General features: G+C 41.2%; 1 long non-coding RNA gene across 1 annotated transcript in view; it reads left to right on the top strand.

The window, feature by feature from the left end:
- The window catches only part of LOC138373613 (uncharacterized), a 306568-nt gene extending 294239 nt beyond the window's left edge, over positions 1 to 12329 (top strand). Inside the window, exons 4-5 of the long non-coding RNA XR_011231274.1 lie at positions 4379 to 4399; positions 4442 to 12329. This is a non-coding gene — a long non-coding RNA (uncharacterized lncRNA). The remainder of the gene's footprint in view (positions 1 to 4378; positions 4400 to 4441) is intronic.
- The last annotated feature ends 848 nt before the right edge of the window (positions 12330 to 13177 follow it).

Here is a 13177-nt window from a genome sequence, read left to right as displayed (position 1 = left end):
CCCATAGATGCTCTGCTTCCATTCTGTCTAAATTTGGTGGCCTATATATAACTCCTATTATAATATTATTTGCTTTTTCGTTTAATTCTATCCAAATAGTTTCTGTGTGTGGCTCAGTTTTGATTCCCTCTTTGAGCCTACATTTCAAATTGTCCCTAACATATATGGCTACTCCCCCTCCTGGTCTAATATATATATCTGTGTGAAATAGTTTAAATCCATTTATTTGATATTCAGCTAATAGCTATTTTCAGCTATTTTCTACATTCATCCACGTTTCGGTAAGTGCAATAATATCTATTTTTTCTGTGCAGACGAGCATTTAATTCACTTATTTTATTTCTTGAACTTCTACTGTTAGTGTAATATACCCTAAGTGAATTGTTATTTTGAGGCCCTTTTCTTTCCCTTATCATTTTGCCAATTCTTTTCTCCCACAAACACATACTTTTATTACCTCCTCCCTCCAAATCAATTCCCATACCACTATCTACTAACAGTTTAAACCCAAACAAACACCTCTAACCACTGTTTCCAACGAGTTCGCAACAGCAACAACCCCAGCCCTTGATAGATGCACCCCATCACGATGCACCCCATCACGAGCATACATTTCATTTCTTCCATAGAAGTGTTCCCAGTTGTATATGAAAGATATTGCATTTGATTTGCAATATCTTTCCAGCCGGCAATTGACACCAAGTGCCCTCGACATCCATTCATTTCCCACTCCCTTTCTTGGAAGAATGCCACATATGATCGGGATTCCTCCCTTGCTCCTAACTAATTCAATGGCTGTCCTGAATCTCTGTATTAGTTCCTCACTCCTAACTCGCCCAAAATCATTACCCCCTGCACTAATACAAATAATGGGTTTGTTCCCATTTCCCATCATATCATTCATGTTTCCAACAATATCACCAATTCCAGCTCCTGGATAGCAAACCCTTAATCTGTTCCCCCTATCTCTGGCACAAAACGTTCTGTCTAAATACCTCACATGGGAATCTCCCACAACCAAAATTCGCTTTGGTACCTCCTTAACTGAGCAGCCTGAGGGGCCTGCTCCGCTCTTTGCTGATTTTCGTTCCGAGTGAAGTGCAGGCGCACCACAGCACTCGTCCTCCAACACGGCAAATGAATTTGCTGTCCTTAGGGCGTCTGTAGGCGGCCTTGTCAAGGTCTTCTTAAGACCCCTGTCTTTCACGACTCTCCATGATGAGGTCCCGTCAACACTGGTCTCCTCCTTCGTTTCCTCCCGAAGTCTCAGCCGTCGTACCTCCTCCCGCAGGGAATCCATCTCTGCTCTCAGAGCTCCAACCAGACTCGCCAAATCCTTCACTAATCCTTCCAATATTGCAATAATAATGTTACTCCAGAGCTCCAGCTAACACAACCTCTCACTGTGACAGCACCTGACTGACTGACGAGTACCTTGTTGACAACACACAACAGCCTGAGACAACAGCTGAAGGACAGTTGGCAGACTTGCAAGCACAGGTAACAGAACTGGCCGAAATTATACAGACGCTACGTTGGGTTCCTTCACAAGAGATACAGCAGCCTCCACACTGCTGTATCACAGCCGTGGCCCGCGCTGGTAAAGGTACCTGCGGTGGTGATGGCGGCGGCGGCGGCAGAGATGAGAGCGACAACGGAGGCAGTGGCGGCGGCGACGTCGTTAGTCAACTCGGTAATGACAGCAGTGTTAGTGACACAGAAACATTAACTGGAGAAGGAAGTCTATTCGCATCAGAATATTTTAAAATGATTAATGACCTTAATGAACGCGTTCGAGCCCAGTACCAGAATGAAAATTATAATATTCTGCGTGACAGTACTTATGCCATGCAACTTACAGAGAACATTCACTTATGGACCATCCAGACCCGCCAAACACACACCGAAACTACGACGTTGGTACAGCGTTCGAACAAGTTTTAACACCTAACCAGTTATAACAACCAATATAGCAAGTTGTAACAACGTTCTAATACGTCATAAACACGTTAAGCCAAGATGTAACAACTTTATTACAAGTTGTAACAAGCAGAAAATAGAGACAGTTTCGGTTTGTGTTTCCAGGGGAGTTCCTCAGTGATTGAGAGAATGATGACATCACCAGGTGTTACTGACGACACCAAACACCAGGTTGGTGCGGCTCTTTACGTCCTAGAGTCATTAATTAACACATTGTGGAAGTGGGACAAAGACAACAATGAGACCACCAGCCCCACGGAGGAACAACGCCAAGACGATGGCTGCTGTTGACACAAGGACCATTAGGTTTCTCAGTTGGAACATTCGTAGCATCAATAAAAGACTGAATGATCTAATTGCACATGTTACCAGTAACAACATAGATATAATTGCTATACAGAAGCCCTACACATCCAACATGATAAACAAAATCCCACCAAAGATCAGAGGGTATGCATCCTATACTAACAGTAACGCCACATGCCTATTAACATACATCAGAGGTGATTTACCGCACACTCTCGTGAGCACGTCACACAATGTACACACACAGTACCATCACTTTCATGTACAAACTGCAACAGGCCACTTCTCATTCCTCAACGTATATGCCAGAAGCCAGAAATTCAATGTAACATTGGTCCCAGATCTAGACAATCACGAGACAATATACATGGGAGATTTTAATGCTAGACATATTACGCTGGGAGACATTACTAACATCGATAATGGATGCAAATTTATAAAATATATTTATGACAACAGATTAACTGTGCATACTACAGATACCCAAACCCATTTATTGGGAGGCAGACTTGATTATGTAATGGGTAGAAACCTTGTGCAAAATAGGATGGAATGTTCATTGGTAAATCACTTGGTTAGTGAAGTTTCTTGGTCACTATGCAGTTTCTGCTTCTTATGAGGTACAGCATGATGTACCTCATAGACATCAGAGACAGAAAATTAATATTCCATATGGCTTGCATGACCACTTTATTAATTGTATTTCAAAATGGTATCAAGATTACACAATAACGAATGTGCAAGCCTTCTCCAGAGATCTCGTTGATAAGATTACTACCTACTACGACACATTTTTTTTATTGATATAAAAAGCCAAAATACAAGCACATAACAAGGAAAGAACAGAAAAAATAAACAAAATCACATGGCACAGGAAAGAGACAAATCACATCATATAAAAAGCAAAAAGAACATCAACAAAACAAGAATATAAAGACAAAATACAGAGGAGCACAAGAACACGCAAAAGGCATGCGCCACACACCATAAAACAGGCATAAATAAAAAGTTTGGTACATTAGCAAAGGAAGAGACCCACACAGGAGCAAGGAAAGAAACACAAAGGGACACAAGCAAAGAAACTGCACAAAATACACAAATAAATGACACATAAATGACATAAGGACAAGAACAAAAAAAAAAATAACAAATGTACAGAAAGCCAACCCTCCCCCTAAAACAGAAAAAGGGGGGGAGGCAAGAAAAACACAAGCACGGGCAGTCCGACCACGCACACAAACGAGCGGAACCGGACACAAATAAGGGCACCAACAACCGAGTAACATGATACCCAAAAAAATACATATGAGAGCATAACATAAATGTTGTACAAAGAATAAAGCAATCATGCGGACAAGAAAATAAACACGCACACAAGCGACATACACGGGTACTCCAGAGCTGGAAACCGTAAGCAATAAGCTTCCCAAACAAGTTGGTCACTTTCAGGAATCTGACACCCAGGAGTCGCAGTAGGCCAATGCATCGAATTCGGCACTCCCAAGACAAAACACTGCGCTCGTGGAACCCAGATGGGCACCAGGGAACAGGACACACCAGGTCATCACACTCAAAATTCGCAGTTGCCGTAGATCTGGCGATCACCTCGCCAGACGGGAGGACGAAAGGGATGGGTTTCCCCCTAGGAAGCTGGTCACAGGGCCGCACACTTGGAAGCACACCCGGACTGCTTTCTGCTGCCACACACCGACCCGCCCACTAGGGCGTGCACTTCGTTCGACGCCGGGCACCTCACCGAGTCCCGCGGAGCCCCCCTCCGCAGGACTCGGCCCCAAAACCGCACAGCCTTCGACAACACCACTACAAGGTTTTTTTTCCTGGAGTGAGGATTCGTACATGTCAGGATGGAGAAATCTACAAGTTGATTCAAAGCTACATTTTCCTTTCCTTAGTATATTATGACATTTTTTGGGGGAATGGTTATGATTGCATTCTATTCCTTTTCTATTTCCAGAATGTCTACAAATATCCTTTACATATTTGTACTTGTATAGATGTGAACAGATATTTTAAAGTCTTATGCACTAGTTAATTTGCTCGAAACATACTTAAAAGGGCCTTTCTATTGCAGGTGTGTCCGAGGGAGCTACAGGTGAGCATGAGGGTGCTACAGGTGAGCATGAGGGAGCTACAGGTGAGCATGAGGGAGCTACAAGTAATGGTCACTGCCGGTAAAGCCTCTTATATTCATCTAGTTGTATTTACCTAGTTGTGCTTGCGGGGGTTGAGCTCAACAGAAAGCGTTACGCAGCTTCCAAGCTACTAGGTGGGTGTGGTAGTGGGTTTAATGTCCAGTAGTGAAGTATGTGCTTTTAATGCATACTCACACTTGCTCATACTTCACATTAATAGAAATAACTCTATATTAATATTGTTGAAGTGACTTTACTTGTGAATTATTTGTATATGAGGCAGCCTTATGTCAGGTGAGGTGAATGACGTCACAGGTAGTTGACCCATCAGGCCAAGCTAGTCAAGAGGCGCGGCAGGCAGTGTGGTGCTGGCCGGCGTGGGGAGAGGTGCTGCTCAGCGCCCGCCTCATTGGTTTTACTAAATTAGTCACCTGGACAGTCCTGTGCATGAGGTTACCTGCGCCAGGCTTACAGGCAAGTTACTCTAGATTATTTGTTATTTTATCACATTGTATTCTGTTGGTACAATAGTCTATATTTGCTGATTGTCTAAACATAATTACAAGATGTTAAAGCTTTATTTAAAATAATTAAATTGACTCTGGTTTACTCATTTGATATAATATTGTGTAATATACCTTTGTCTATTAGTAGAGACTTTTACCTAGCCTAAAACTTTTGACGAAGCTAATTACAACAAAATTAAATTCTAAAACAATTCCTATGTGATTAACTGTTCCACAACAGCGGCTAGAGTGTCAACATTGTGAAATTTAACGTTCGACCACAAGCAGCTGAAAATAGTTTACAAAATTAATAGTTAAATTCTGGCAGTTATAAGGTGTTTGTTGTGAACTATCAGATTTCAATCCTTGAAATATGGACCAAAGACTTTTAACCTAACAAGAGTCGCATAAGAGCCATCCTATGTGAATGAAACTAGCCATACTGAGTCAGTGTCGTCCACGCTGCCGCCAACCCCAGAGACGCCTTAATTAACATTAACGTCCTGTGTAACCAAGTACTATATTTTATCGAATATAACTAACAAAGTATGTTTAAATTATGTATAGTTCTATGATAGTTGTTGAAGGAAATTACAGTACGTGAGTGTATTCCAACCTGTCTCCCTCGCCTAATAAATAATATATAATAGGTAACATAATAAAAACTATTTTAAATAGTGTTAAAATATGTAAACTGTTGTGGGTCAGTGCACGAACGAGTATAGAACGAGGGCTCGTTAAATGTGAAGCGTTCGTCACGTTCATGTTTGGCTGCCGGGTTAACGACCACTGGGCCGTTGTGATGAGAACGGGCTGTGGACGAGTCATGTATGAGGTAATAGGAACAGTAGTTTCAACAACATAGATTGGGGTACCTTGGTTTAATTCGCCTTCATCATTCTTACACACACATTTGGATGCAATGTTTGTCATTATGGTGTTATATTTGTGAGATGGTATCCATACAAGATGTTCTAAACCCTTTATACTGTGCAGTGAGCAGGTTGTATAAAAAGTCCAGTTATAAAGCTCTTACTGTCGGTCGTGCATGAAATCTTTTTAAGAGCAGACTTTGAAGCACAAAGTTCCTCCTACTGTGATAATGTACTGGTAGCTAGTTGTAGTGCAGCCAGTTTAACCTAACAATGATAGTTTGTGTGCAAGAATTGTCTGTAAAACCTGCATGCTATTTCCGTCCTGTAGATGCATCTACAGTCCGTTCTGTAGATACCTGGACTGCAATATCGATGTGGACAGTTCTCGAGGGATTTTCAAAAATTTTGATGAGGCAATTATTTAAAGTGTGACGGCTTTGGAAAGAGCAGGATTCTAATTAACCATCTTAGTAGCAGTTGCATATAGTACTTAAATTGTGGTGTACAGATAGAGAGATCAGTGACAGGAATATTGCATTTACAAGGAATGTTCAGTTTCATGAGATGGCCGACATTTTTACTCGGCCATTTATCATTCAAGGAGTGAGGTGGAATGTTGCACCACTTAGTGTGTTAACGGCACATAATTTCTCTGAACAATGCTGGAGATGTAGGGTCTCCCATTACCTGAAGGGAAAAGGTAGTGTTGACTTGGATGATTCTCTCTAGTATGGTTGGAAGCTTCAGTTCTTTCCTCATGGTGATGATTCTTGTGCTTCTTGGGGCACCAAGAATTACCCTCATGGCTTCATTCTTTATTACTTGTAGTTTGTTCAAAACAGAGGCGGGGAAGCTAAATGCAAGGCATGATAATCAAGTAGGGATCTAACAAACATGTTGAATAGTCTGGCATATATAACATGCATTCCAATATTCTTACTAGTATTTTAAGTGATTTGGATTTTAACCTACGATATAGGTAATTAACAATGTCACTGATGATACTCCAAGGTATTTGTGCTGCCTACATGTTTGTATGGTTTGGTTAACTTTGAAAGCTGCAGAGGCACTGGTTGTTTTCTGGAAGAAAGCGATGGATTAAGGTAAAGACCGAATTCACTGATTTTAGCAGCGAGTGATTCAAGAAGATTGCAGTCTAGTTTGGATACTTAAAACAAAACAAATGTCGTCGACATAATGACAGCTTTATCAGCAAGTGTGCAAATACCAGTTTTTGTGCACAAGAACATTGAACAGTGTTGGGCAAAGCGCACTAATCAGGGTTGAACCAAAATCAATGGGAGGAGAATGTTTACTTTTGACTCCCTTGAAAGAACTGAGGCGGTTCCGATACTCGGGTACCCCTAGAGCTATGTCAAGTCTTCCATAAACTCCAAAAGAGACTAATTAATCTAATTTATCTCACCTTTTGCTGTATCAAAAGCAGTTTTAAGGTCAATAAATGCCATCTATGAGCATGAATCCAGTCTAACAAAATATTCAGCAAAGCATGTTTGAATGCTTCTTCCAGAAAGGAAACCATACTGAACAGGAGCTAATTTAAAACATTAACCTGCCGAGTATAATCCTCTATAGAACTTTATACATACAGGACGCCAGAGATGGGTCTCAAGGCACAAAGAAATCACATTAATGTGGTGTATCAATGAGAAAATGAGGAGGCGCTTGAGTAGGACTTGAATCTCTGCTTTGGGTACTCCCAAGTATCCGAGGCTGGAATTCTTTTGACAATGTTTTGGTGCAGTTGTCTTTGGTGTTGTTGCCTAGAATTCTCAGAGCTTAGGTTCGACTCCTCCTCATGGCTCCTACTGATTTTCTCGTATGGGCCAGAATGTTTGTGAATTTGGCTTGAGTATGGGTATTATTAGTCGGTATCTAACAGTCGGGTAAAATACCATGCCTCAAAATTTGATTAAATATTCCTAGCAAGATGTAACAGATACCTCTTGTCCTGGTTTGCAAAGCAATTGCAAGGATTGAAAATGTGGTGTGCTTTGCATGGTTATCCTTGCACAGTTGCAAGATTAGTAAAAGGGAATTTTTTGAATTGCAAAATAAAATGGTAATTAAGGGGTATAGGTCGTTAACGAAGTTAAAAGGGAAACTCAAAATGGTTCATTTAGTTTTTCAAAATGTTTCATACATTAGGTAGTGGAAGTATGGTTTGTCAGCTAATTTTCATTGCAACATTCTTGGGAATGATGGGAAAAGGGAAAAATCGAGGAGAATTACTCATGTTTCAAATTGATTCGTACAGTACATAATTTTGTATAATGTAATTAAGGATTAGCAAGAAAGATACAGTAAGCATTAAGCTTAAGTTTCGGGAGGAGAAATGTTTAGGGAAGAGTTTCTAATTGTCAGTTTCAGTGAAGTAAATAGGAATTTACAAAGAATAAGAATGTAAAAAGTTACTTCAAGGAACGTTTCAAATTGATAGTGAACCCATTAAGGTTTACAGATAGTAGATATGCATGTCGAGGTTAGTGCAAGCATGAACGAACGTTTAGGGGGCGTGAAATACAATAACTGTTAACAATGAATTCTTTCCCGTACAAGTAAGTGCAAAACTCACTAGTGGCTGTCTCCCCTTCCATTCATCAGCTGACAGTCATGACCACCCGCCTCCTCCCACTCTATGCATTTAGAGTAAATAATGTCTATGCATCACTATCCTTACCTAACCTAAATAGTCCTATTGTATGTACAAGAGCGAATTATGATACTAATTACTTGTTTCTCGGTGCACCCTGTTAAAATGCCATTCACCAACCAGCGATCCATCGTCCTGTTAATCCACCATTCATCTAACGGTCCATGCCGTTATCCACCACCTACCAGCTCCTCCATCCAAGTGACCCATAGTGCTAGCTTCACTATTTTTTTTTAATTATTATTAGCTAGTGTAGAGAATCGTACATTAACGATCCAACCTAACTTACGTGTGTGAGGTATTCGGCATTCAGTATATTAAGCATCATGTAGTATGCAGCATATTCTAACAAGGTTAAAGAAAAAGGTTATTTAAAAAACTTTTCTTTTTACCACTGATAGCGCATATTAAGGATGTCGATTATACAGTGTTAAAACATATTATACTGATATAGAAAGGAACACTAGATTTATGATTAACAAAATAATGCGTGTTTTAACTCGCACAAAGAAAAATCTTTGTCAAACAAGTTTAAAAATAATCATGCACACAGGCAACCTATGCGCTGGACATTCCCAGAAACATGCCCCCAAGCGTGTTTTAAAATGTTGCCCATCGCATAGGTTCGAATTCTCATCACGTCTCCCACGGATTTTCTCAGATACATCAGGTAAGTGTGATTGCTCTCTGTGTATCAGAGAGGCACATATCAATCCAACTGGATGGGTACTCAACCCTCTCGAGGGAACCTTTTCTTAACACTTTGACTTGCCTCACCAACATGGCGAGGCAAGTCGCCATGTTGATGAGGCAGCTCTGCCCAAATTTCAACGATTTAAGAGTTCAAGATACTGATATCAAGTATGCACAACAAAGAACATTTATTAATCTCTACAAAAGTGTTAAAATGTGCGTTGTTAAATAAGATATTTCTGCAATACTTACCGACTCTCCGGAGGACAACTGGCCCAGTGTAGGACACGCCAAGAATGGGTCAGGTAATCTTCGTCTCAATGACTCGGCCTTCACCTGTTCAGGCACTGACAGGCAAATTGATGTGGACAAGTCACATGGGAAGACAATTCAACACACAAATAGTATGGTCTTGAAAATCAAATCCACATCCACGTGTCCATATTTACACAAGATGGTGACTGTGACCACAGATGGGTGGCCACTGCGGTCAAGCACTTACAGCTGCCCGAGGTTCAGGAACCACCAGGAGGATGATGATGGTAACGTTTGTACCTGTAGTACTGATGCTTGAAGCTGCTAGAGATTGCTGGTGGCGTACACAGTCGGGGACGTGTAAGAATATGGTACTTGGCTGCCCTCACTTCTCTGGTAGACAATCCATGCATAGCATCTGTTGGACTTGATGATCTCATATTAAATGTTCTCAGACGAAACATTCTGGGCTTGTGGCACTCTTCATTGATACGAGGAGAGGGATTTCTAAAGCTGTTGTTACATGATGACTGCATGAGTGTGTGTCCACCAGAAGTGAGTTCTAGAATCTTTAATAATTTTGAGGGATCAAATAGTTAGTATATGTGAAAGCAAAGACGCTAATAAAAATATTACAATGGCTTGGTCTATCCATTAAAAATTGAACGAAGATAATAAAAATTACGAGTAGTGAAGCATCAGGCGAGAGGTAGTCGTAACTAAGAACTATAGGCTGTGGAGAAAGCTCATAATGACCTACATTACTAGGGTGAGCCGATCACCAGCCATGAGACTCGCCGCCGGCGCGACTGGTACAGCAGGCCGCACATGGGTTTCTCTGGAAAACTTTATATTCTGAACAACCATCAGCTCAGATCTTGGCAGTTTTGTGAGGAACAACCTATCAATACCCAGTCACAACTGTTGATGTAACATGTTGACTGTCTTTCGTGTGAATATCCGACCGCCAGGCGGACATGCCGCACTACTGTTAGGAAGGAACGTAGCAGATTTCTTCAGCAGTTCTTGGATAAATACCACTTTAGACTATCTGTTGTCCGCCTAGCTAGATTTGCACATACCCTAGTATGCAGGCGACCCACATTGTTACCACAGTGGTCAGGTCACCCGGCTCCCAATGATCTATTATTTTTGTGTGTGAGAGGGCCGTATCACTGAGCAGGTCGATACCCTATGGGCAGAGCCACAATGATGCATCTTATATGGTGTACTGACCTTGACAGTTAAAGGTAGATCAAACTGCTCAACTAGGTGTTAGGTATCCCTGATTCCACCTGGGAAAATCATTTTACGACCTACGTTGATGAGAAATAAATTTATCCAGACCTAGGAGTGTCTCAGGCGTTAGGTTGGAATGTGAATCGGCCCTCAATACTGGGAGATGTCAAAAGGAAGTCCAGGAGAAAAGGGAAATGGAAGCACTTTTCAGACAAGAGGGAGGACAGTTCACCGAAGTACAGTAATTAAAGAGAACTGCTATCGAGGCTATACAAAGTACTTCTACCAGGAAGAATCCCGACATAATGTACCTAGAGAAGACGGCACCAGTCTCTCACTAGCCAGTGTCAGACTTCATATCTTACCAAATTGCAGACTTAGTATTGCAAAATTCTAATTACCATAATGAAGACAGACAACAATTGACGGAGTAACGGAAATGGAAAAGAGGCAACCAGTGCTCAAACTTAACATTACTGTGAACATGAAAGTATGAAATCCAGACAAAAGACTGCAAATTACCTAGAAACAGTAACATTTCTCCACGGAATACCTGAATGCTTCGAAAAGCTGGATACCTTACCTTGACCTTGATCCTTCTGAAAGACCCACAAAAGTTGTGGTGTTGGTATATCCAGTCGAATTTCCACAGGATTCAATACTAGAACACAAGCAATTCTTGAATGAACAAATCCACAAGGGCCATGACGAGGATTAGAACCTAATTCAGAGAGCAACCCAGATGCTGCCTTAACCGACTGAGCTACAACATGGTAAAAGGAGTTGAAACCAAAGTTCTACTGAACTTACTGGATCCTGCAGCCTTTTGGATTTGTGGATTTGTTCATTTGATGCATCATCACGCAATTGTGATTTTTGTGTGTAATTCTTGAATGCAAAACGGTGCCGCACAAAAATGGACAAAGCAGTGACACGTCAGGTTCTGGTGACTGTTACAGGACATGTGCTGGAAACATTCAATCTTGGAAACTAGGGAATATATTGACCGTCCATACGTGACGGAACCCCTGCGCTGCTTCAGGTGTCAGAAATATGACCACCATCAAACACGCCGCACCGGACAGGAAAGATGGGTGGGTATGTGCCCGCATGTGTGCGCGTGCGCAGCCTGAGGCATCCAGCCAAAAACTGTACAGCTAAGCAAAAGGCAAACCAGACCACAACAGCCAAATGTCCAAGTTGAGGAAATATCATTCTTGAGGAACAACCACATGGAAAGTAAAGGTGCAGACAGCTAAGGTCAGGATAATCACAGATCAGCAGTACATACACCAACATTAACGTCTGAAACACTCTTGCCCAGCCACAACAGATGCCAACCCTCATAGAACACAGTTCATCACTACTTAACAACTCCAAATCGGAAAATGCACAAACACACTGCAGAATTACAACATGGAAATAAAATACAATCACTTTCGGAATCAACAAAACAGATTTAGTTTTACACAAGGTCTAGCTGAAAAACATTGAAGATCATGGCAAAGACCATTAACAATTGCTTACAGTTGACCCAGAATGCCTCCAACAAAAGACTCTTGCAATCGCTTGTGTAATAATAAAGATCGTGCAGCAGACCACAGTTACACAAGAAACGGTACAAGACAAGACAGAGCACAGGAGGACAAACACATGGGCATACAGCCTACCAATAACAGTGGGATAGTCACATCAGATTATCAAGATCCGCAAAAGCATCTGCAGGAAACTGTGGCGAATCAAGAGCAACAATATCTTGTAATACAAGAGATAGACATGAACAATTGATTCATTCAGATTTGCAGCTACACTACTAGCGAAGTGGAGAATATGGTTGTCGATTCCCAAGGGGAGTTTTCTAGGAAAGGCAACGCCAACAGAAACCACTGTCTCTTCATTACGAATTCATTGAAACATAAAAGGTTTTGGAATTAAAAACCCACTCTTTAGGAAGCTGCAATCGGTACAAAAGCAGATATAATAGTTTTGCAAGAAACTGTCTAACCAGCCACGAAATCCTTCAGATTAACTGGTTATCCCCAATAATTATACCTCATGAAAAGGAGAGAAGGGTTAATGATCCTTGTCAAGTAACACCATAAAAGCAAGGAAAAAGATGCAGTTCCGTGTGGGGATGAGTAGAGGTATTAGCAGTACCAGTGAATATGGCTAATATTGAGCTCCTCGTATATAACGTCTACAAGCCCTTATATGTAAACAGCAGAGGAAGTGCTTGTCATGGAGATGCATGATATAATTATTACCTGGGATTTTAATGCACATTTCAGGAGGTAGGTGTGACTCGGCTAGCCGATTAGACTAAAGTTCTGCGAGAAATACTTGATCACTTCTCAACCCTGGGGAACTCTTACACATTCAAGGAGGTTCTCTTACGTTGATCTCAACTGATCTCAAGCATCAGGTGAAGTGTGAAGTAAACTTGATCACCAGTGACCGCTATGCTACTATCACAACACTAAACAAAGAAAAACTCCT

Source organism: Procambarus clarkii, chromosome 42 (genome assembly GCF_040958095.1).
Source record: "Procambarus clarkii isolate CNS0578487 chromosome 42, FALCON_Pclarkii_2.0, whole genome shotgun sequence".
Lineage (NCBI taxonomy): Eukaryota > Metazoa > Arthropoda > Malacostraca > Decapoda > Cambaridae > Procambarus > Procambarus clarkii.
Note: the sequence above shows the minus strand (reverse complement) of the source record. Positions and strands in the feature narration are given on the sequence as shown.